The sequence below is a fragment of the Trichechus manatus genome, unplaced genomic scaffold (assembly GCF_000243295.1).
Source record: "Trichechus manatus latirostris isolate Lorelei unplaced genomic scaffold, TriManLat1.0 scaffold00186, whole genome shotgun sequence".
NCBI lineage: Eukaryota > Metazoa > Chordata > Mammalia > Sirenia > Trichechidae > Trichechus > Trichechus manatus.
In genome coordinates this window covers 437,068-445,956 of record NW_004444122.1, presented here as the reverse complement: position 1 = coordinate 445,956, position 8,889 = coordinate 437,068, and the positions used below count along the sequence as shown (strand labels likewise).

General features: G+C 42.4%; 1 protein-coding gene across 1 annotated transcript in view; it reads left to right on the top strand.

Annotated features, from left to right (window-relative positions):
• The first annotated feature begins 2,117 nt into the window (after positions 1–2,117).
• CHRNA5 (cholinergic receptor nicotinic alpha 5 subunit) overlaps positions 2,118–8,889 on the top strand; it is a 48,576-nt gene continuing 41,804 nt past the window's right edge. Inside the window, exon 1 of the mRNA XM_023741660.1 lies at positions 2,118–2,233. The gene's annotated coding sequence lies outside the window, so the exon portion shown is untranslated. The remainder of the gene's footprint in view (positions 2,234–8,889) is intronic.

Below are 8,889 nucleotides of genomic sequence, written 5' to 3'. Positions count from 1 at the left end.
CAAACCCTGTTGGGATGAATTGCATAAATTCTTTAGAGCAAAATATAAATTTGCAATAAAGGAACCATAAGTACTACTCTTTTATTCCTATGCAGAAGTGGTGTAATTAATTACTAACCTAGGTATCATCTTATGCATCTCTTTTCTTGCGAGGCCCCTTCAACTCCAGTTTAAGCAGACTGGCTTCATTAGATATTATGTCCATTTTCCTGATTGTGTTTAGATGTAGGAAAAAAGTCTTAACTGAATTTTTTTGTCCAGATCTTTTGCAACCAGATTTGATTTTTAAACAGATCCACCAGGTCTGGAGCTTGGTGTGAAATCCCTATACAAAATGAGTCTTAGAGGTGTCAGCTCCATAAAGCTTTGTGGGAGACATCATCAACATCCTCTGCCACTGAAATTTAAGGATAATTTGCCTGAATCTCTTCCACCAAATGAAGCTTTCTAATCAATTATGAACAGATGGGATGAAATATAGGGCCTAGAGGGATCTGAGACGAGATTCTAGCAGTCAACATTAATCACCATTGGAGTTGCTATATGTCTGTGGCTGAAGGAGTCACTAATATTTACAAACATTAATTGATGGCAACACAGAGGGCCAAGCTTGAGGCAGTTGCCTATCATTTCTGTGGACGGCTTCAGCTGCAGAATGAGCGTCAGAGCTGGACCTTCTGCACCCTCTAGTTTATCCGTTCGTTTAAAGGATGAGGAAACAGGGCCAGAGAGGGAGGGTGACTCACCCAGGGTCACCACTCTGGTCAGAACACAGGTCTCCTCATAGGGATGATTTGCCCTCCCTTTTCCCAGCGGGAACCCTGGTGGTTAGTGGTTAAGAGCTAGGGCTGCTAACCAGAAAGCTGGCAGTTTGAATCCACCATCCTTGGAAGCCCTATGGGGCAGTTCCACTCTGTCCTATAATTGACACCCGACTGGAGAGCAGTGGGCTTGGTTTGGTTTCTCCCCCTCAACAGCCCTCTGAGACAGACGGGCAGGGCAGGCTGAGACTGATGCCTTCCTCGCCAAGAAGAATTTAGTGGGTAGGGGGCCAAGTGGAGAGCGCTGCAGCCTGGAGCCGAGGGCAGGCCCCCTCCCACCACCTGTTATTTTGTCCTGGCCTCCAGCTTGTTTCCCTCTCAGTTCTTATCACAACTCGGAATTATAAGTACTTTATCTGTGTTGCCCTGGTAGTGTAATGGTCAAGAGCTCGGCTGTTAACCAAAAGATCGGCAGTTCAATCCACCAGCCGCTCCTTGGAAACCTTATGGAACAGTTCTACGCTGTCCTATGGAGTCGCTATGAGTCAGAATCGGCTGGACGGCAACGGGGTTTTGGTTCTTATGTTTACTGGTTCTGTCTGCTGTCTTGGTTCCGAGCACATAATAAATATTACTTAACGGTAGAGCCCCGGTGGCAATTGTTAAGCACTCAGCTGCTTACCGAAAGGTGAGCGGCTCAAAACTCCCCGCCGGGAGAAAAGACCTGGCAATCTGATTCCATACAAGATTACAGCCTAGGAAACCCTATGGGGCAGTTCTACTCTGTCAGATAGGGTCGCTATGAGTCAGAATGAACTGAACGACACACAACATTCTAGGTATAGGTCCCTAGGTATGCAGTGACTCGCCCAAAGTCGCCGGAGGTTAGACAAAGGACGCTCCCGCCTTGGGTCTTTTCCTTCCTGGGACTGTGGCTTCGGGGTCGCTCGCGCCAAGTGTAAAGTCTGGGGGCGGAGCCAGAGTGGCGAGGCGGGGCCAAGGGTGGGAAAGGTGGGGCTTGGAGCAGACGAGGCGGGGCCGGGGAAGAACTGGGTGGGACGTGGGCGGGGTTATAAATAGATGGGGCAGGGCCAGCGAGAACACGGCTGGGAGGGGCGGAGCGAAGCGTCGTAAGTGTCACGAGCCTGCCCAAAGCCGCGAGGCTGAGGTGCCGGTCGCGGGGCGGTAGGGGCTACTACGGCGCAAGCTGAGCCCACCTCTCGGCAGCGTCTTCTCTCCCTCTACTTCGACGCACATCCCCCCCCCCCGCTCCACCTCCCAAGAACCCGCGCTCCCCGGGCGTCCGTCGTGAGGCGCATGTGGGTTTGGGGCGATGGCAGCGCGGAGGTCGCCTGTAGAGTCGCTGCCGGGGTCTGGGTCCTCAGTCCTCGGTCCCGGGATTCTCCCGCTGCGCTTCCTCCTCCTTTTTCTGCTCGTCGCGGGGTGCTGGAGTCGGGACGGCGCGCCGGGAGGTGAGCCTGGGCCGTGGGAGGGGCGCGTCCGGGCACTCGCCCTCTGCGCGGGGCGGCCCGGGGTGCGCGGGGCCGGCCTGGACGGCGACACCTCGGTGCCCAGGAGCCGCGAGGGAACGGCTGGCACCCAAAACCTTGTTGGGGAGCGTGGTTAATTTTTTTCTTCTGGAGAATTAAATGCAGAGAAAAGTGCACTCTACTTTTTGTCCCATGACCTGCATCACTGGAGACAGCTAAGTGGCTTAGTATATATTTCTATACAACTTTTTCAATGAAAGATGCTGTTGTTATCCAGCAGGGCTTTCCTTTCGTGCTAGCAGTTGGGTTTCCTGCTTTGTTACTTTATTCACAGGGAAGTATGGGTTTTTTGGGTGGGGGGGTTTAATACTAGAGGTTGAGACTTGATCACCACCACCCCCCCACCCCACGCACACACCGCCGCCCTGTCTCCAGCATTTGAAAATCTTTCCTTGTGCCCGAAGATGAAATGTGTTTGCTGTAGAATACTAGGCAGCTGCCTTCTGGCTGCTGGATTAATCTTTTCATCCTAAATTCATTAACTTCTTAGAGAGCTTTGAGAGGTAATATAATTTGTTCTGTTGGGTTTTGGATTTGCTTGATGCCTCTTATCCCTTCTTTCCCTACAATTTCTCCCATTTGTAATGGAAATGTCTACTTTGTGCCCGTTCTGCCATTATACTTTGGAAACACATAATTTGTAGTCTAGATTTCCCAGGTTCCCAGATGAAGAGGAATTTTGCCCCAGGATGGAATACACCTAACGTCTCACCCAGATTGGATTCAGATGATTCAGAGGATGAGACTTTGGACTTGGAGTTGATTTAAGACTTTTGGGATGATGCGATGGGGTGAATGTGTTTTACATATGACAAGAACATGAATTTTGGGGGGCTAAAGGGTGGAATGTTATGGATTGAATTGTGTCCCCCAAAAATGTTTTGTGACTCCTAACTTCTGTCTGTGGTTGTAATCCCATTTGTGAATGGGTTGTGTTTGTTATGTTAATGAGGCAGGATTAGGTTATGTCAGTGAGGATTATCAAAAACCCAAACCCACTGCCATAGAGTCAATTCCAACTGATAGCGACCCTATAGGACAGAACGGAACTGCCCCCATAGTGTTTCCAAGGAGCAGCTGGTGGATTCAAACTGCCAACCTTTTGGTTAGCAGCCGAGCTCTTAACCATGGCACCACCAGGGCTCCAATGAGGATTAGGTTATGTTTATTATGTTAATGAGGCAAGATTAGGGTATATCTTGAGTCAGTCTGTTTTGAGATATAAAAGATTAAACAAGCAAGAGAAGGAAGCAGAGATGGGGGAAGAGATATGCCATGCCACATGAAGATCACTCAGGAGCAGAAGCTTAATAATGAGTCAAGGACCTTCCTCTGAAGTCAACAGACAGAAAACTTTCTCCTAGAGCTGACACCCTGAATTCAGACTTCTAGCCCCCTAATCTGTGAGAAAATAAATTTCTGTTTGTTAAAGTCACTCACTTGTAGTATTTCTGTTATAGCAGCAATGGATGACTAACAATAACTGAGATAGCACTAGATAGACAGCCTACAGTATGTCAAGATGTGTTAGGCAGAAATAGAAACAACAAAAGAAATGCTTAGATTTCTTTAAATTTCAAAAGCCTAAAAAGTTTTAGAGTCAGTCCTCTCAATACCTCAAAGAAAAATACTACCATTTATGAAGCACATATGGTGTGATCTAAACATAGAAAAGGTTGCCCACCCATTGCCGTTGAGTCGGTTCCAACTCATAGCAACCCTATAGATTCCTCTTCTAGAATGCTATCAGAAAATATTCTGAAATAAATTTTTTATGCAGTGCTATATATAATATTGAGAACAGGAAGCGATCCAAATACCAGGTAATAAAGCACTAGTTAAATAAATGAGGGGACATTATAATGATGAACTGTTACCCAGTCATTAAAAGTTTATTTAAGGAGCCCTGGTGGCGTGGTCCTTAAGCACTTGGCTGCTAACAAAAGGTTGGCAGTTCGAACCCCCAGCTGCTCCATGGGAGAAAGATGTGGCAATCTGCTTCTGTAAAGATTACAGCTTTGGAACCGTATGGGGCAATTCTCTGTCCTGTAGGGTCGCTAAGGCTTGGAATAGAAAAGGTTGGTAAGAATCCTTTAACCAGGAGATGAAAGCAGAAGTTCACTACATCAGTATTTCAGTTTTTATGAGTGAGTTCCTTAAAATGAGGAAACAGTGTTTGGGTATGAGAAGAACATTTTCTTGTCTTTCCTTTGTTAAGGTTTTTAAACTATGATTCCTGATTCTAGGAAGTAATAACTTTGAAGACTAGAACTATTTATTGCAAGAGGAGATTTTAACCTAAGTGTGTTGCTTAAAGTAGACTGAACAGAAATACGTAACGTGGAGGGTGATTCAAATAAAGAAAAGACTCTGTGCAGAGGCAGTCATAGTTTAACAGAAAGAGAGGATTGTGGTCTGGGAGCCAGACAAACCTAGGTTCAAATTATGGCTCTGGTATATCGTGACTTGGACAGGCTGCTGCTGATTTCCTTTTTTGAAAAATGGAGTTAGTACTGCATACCTCTCAGAATCTTTTTCAGGATTAAAGATATGTAAGATGCCAGGCACAGTGCCTGACACTCTAGAAAATGGTAGTCCTCCACCTTTTGGTGAAACTGGAACTCTTTTGAATGCAGATCTTTACATGTTTTAATATAAAACGTTGTAACCAATCATTAAATGGTGTATACAACCCTCTGCATAGTGTTCAGTGTTAAAACCAAACAGTCTGAGCTGATTGCTTCTTCCTTTCTTGCCCCACTCTACTTAGTGACTACTTCTCTTTTAATGATCATTTCTATCTTTTCTTTTCTCATGGTCCCACGGGAGCTCCTTAAGAACTGGGATCTTGTCCTGTTTGTATTTCCAAGACCTGATTGATTGTAGCAGCTGAGTAAACGTTTGTGGAACGAAGAATGGAACAGTAATATCTCTCTGGATATTAGTTCTCTCATCTGTAAGTTGAGATATCATTAAAAGCTCCCCTTTCCAGCTCTAAAATTCTGCTTGCTCTTAGTAAGTGATCATCTTGAAGAACAAAGTGATGCTGACTGGTTGATGGAATTGCACACTTGCTCCTAAATGTTAATATGCTGTTGTGCATAAATGCCTTTCAGTGTTGAGTACTGTCTGGGAGTCAGGAGACCTTCAGCGAACTTGCTGTTTCCTCTGGCAGATTTCTTGACCTTGCTGAAGAAATACTGATAACTTTGCTGATCCTAGTAGCAAACCCCTCACCACCAATTGTGACCACAAAAAATGTCTCCAGACATTCTTTAAAACGAGAGAGAGGTAGTAGATGTTTTTTAGTTTCTTTCAATGATAATTACTTTTATATTGGCATTTATTGTCTTTATATTCATTCTAGATTCTTAATAATAACTCTTCCTTATGGTTTTCTGTGAGCCAATTCCCAGGAAAAGAGAATGTCTAGTCAGCCAGCAGCCATACCTGTTTGACTAATGGAAGGTCATGAAGCTGTGGAAGGTGGCTAGGGAGGTACTTTTGTCTGTATTAAAGTGTAGAAAATTAACTAGTACGTTAAGATAATACAAACCCTTTCAGTTGCGACCTAATTGTGATTTGGAATGATGATTTATGGGAATTAGGTAGCCATTAGTTATATCTCTTAGCAGTGTGACATTTTAAATGGTTGAAACATTATTTTTTAGTATGCGTAGTGGCTGAGTTCTGTTTCAAAGGAAAATAAAATAATTATTTGATAGAAGATGAGAGCTGTGAAAGTTTTCTTTCTTCTCCTGTTTAGTCGTTTTCATTAACATTTTCCGAAGGTAACACAAGTACACACATAGTGGCTGTCACCTCTACTTTTGTTATGATTACATCCAGAGGAGTCTCTAGGTGCCTCATGTCCTTAGATAAACTTTTTGCACAATTAAATTTGAAGTTAAAATTATTTTGATTTGCTTGCAAATACTAAATATGCTTTAATAAGCTAGACTGTGAACACCTGGGAGTTAGAGATTTATTCATCTGTGTATCTCCTGATACTTCGCAGATGTACCTGAGTTTATGAATGCAGCCTATTGATTGAACTATGAAACGCTTTTCAGAATTTATCAGAATAGGGTTTTGCTTTTTTCAAACTATCATCTACAAATTAGATCTAGCAAGTAATTGTTTATAGTTAGGATAATGAATTTTTAGTAATTTCCGTACATTTTTCTTCTAATAGCATTATTCTTCTCCTGTAAGAATTGGAATTCAATTATTTCAGATGATATTTTAAGTTTAATATTAGATAGGCATGTCCTAACAATGAGAGTTGTTAAATACTGGGATAGTTTTTGAAAGAAGTTTAGAATTTATTTCTTTAGAAATCTCCCCAGGATAGCATAGGTATAGTTTTATAATAACAACAGGATAGAAAAGGTAATTTTTAATGTGCCTTCTCTGTGACTAAAATTTAAATTTTTTTTTCCATTTTGGGGATACATGGTATTATTACTCCTCCTGTGTTGACTTAAGTGACTTCATGTTGTTTTCCTATAAAGTAGAGTTATAGAATATAGCTTTTTTTTTCACCAGTAAAAGTAGGAATTAAATATGAATATTTAATTCTAACAAAAAGGACAATATGAACTTCTGATATTTTTATTTCTAACTATTCTTTTACAGCCAGAGGTGTATATAGAATTGGACAAAACTGTTTTTCCTCTCAGTAAGGGTTTTTTCAACCTCTGATGACGTTTTGGGCTGGATAATTCTTTGTTGTGTGGCGCTGTCCTGTATAATGTAGAGTGTCTGACAGCACTTCTGGCCTCTACCCACTAGATACTAGTAGCAATCCCCCACCAGTTGTGACAACAAAAGATGTCTCTAGACATTACCAAATGTCCTGGGGTGGGGGCAAAATTGTTACAACCCCACCCCCTTGAGAACCACTGCTGTAGGTCTTGTAGACCAGGGCTGCTGCTGCTTTTTTTTTTTTTTTTTTTCCAATTTCCTGCCATCTACTTTATTTATTTTTAAATTTTATTTGTTTTGTTGTTGTTGAGAATATACACAGCAAAACTTACACCAATTCAACGTTTCTATATGTACAGTTCAGTGACATTGATTATTATGTTCGAGTTGTGCACCCATTGTCACCCTCCTTTCCTGAGTTGTTCCTCCCCCATTAACGTAAACTCACTGCCCCCTAAGATTCCTATCTTATCTGTCAAGTTTCTGTTGTCAGTTTGATCTCATGTAGCTAGATCTTGAAAGAGCACAATCATCAGGGCAGGCATTCTTTACTAGTTAAGCTAATCTGTTGTTTAGTTTTAAGAAAACTTCAGTGGATATTTTTGGTTTAAAGATTATCTCAGGGCAGTAGTTTCAGGGGTTCATCCAGCCTTCATGAGTCCAGAAGCTCTGGATTCCGTGAGAATCTGACATTCTGTTCTGCATTTTCTCCTTTTTGATCAGGTTTCTTCTATAGAATCTGTGATCAAAATGTTCAGTAATGGGAGGTTCACCCTTCAGCCAGGGATTGGAGGGGCCCATAAAACAAAACGAGACTAAAGGGGCACACCAGCCCAGGGGCAGGGACTAGAAGGCAGGAGGGGACAGGAAAGCTGGTAATAGGGAACCCAAGGTCGAGAATGGAGAGTGTTGACATGTCGTGGGGTTGGTAACCAATGTCAGAAAACAGTATGTGTACTAATTGTTTAATGAGATGCTGGTTTGTTCTGTAAACCTTCATCTAAAGTACAGTAATAAATTTTTAAAAAGAGAAAAAAAAAAGTTCAGTAATGGTTGCTGAGCACCATCCAGTTCTTCTGGTCTCATGGCAAAGGAAGCAGTTGTTCATGGAGGCAGTTAGCCACACATTCCACTTCCTCCTCCTATTCCTGACTCTTCTTTCTCTGCTGCTCCAGGCAAATAGAGACCAGTTGCTGTGCCTTGGATGGCTACTTGCAAGCTTTTAAGACCCCAGGCACTACACAGTGAACTAGGTGGTAGAACAGAAGCTCTGAACATGTTATTAGGCCAACTAACTGGGATGTCCTATGAAATCATGACCCTAAACCTCCAAATCAAGGAACCAGATCCCATGAGGTTTTTGGCTGTACATAAGCAACCTCAGCAGCTACTCTTCTGTTGTTGTTATATCTGTCACACAACCAGGGACAGATTATCCAATAAGCAAGGTAAGTATGGTTTAACTTGTGCTTACTTACTAATCTGTAGTGAACAATTTCACATGGGTTTCACCATACCACATCAAAGTGAAACCCACGTGAAATTGTTCACTACTGGTTAGTAAGTAAGCACAAGTAAGCCTCTGCATACCTTGCTTATTGGATAATCCACCCTGCACACAGTTTTTGCCAGTTCAACTTTTTTTTTTTTTTTTTTAAATATTTTATTGTACTTCAGGTGAAGGCTTACAGAACAGATAGTTTCTCATGTAACAGTAACACACATGCTGTTTTATGACATTGCTTAACAACCCAACATCATTTTAACCCTCTAAATTCTCAACCTTTTTTTTTTTGGTGAAAATACACATAGCCAAAGATACGCCATTTCAAAAATTTTTTTTACATACACATTTAAGTGACATTGACTAC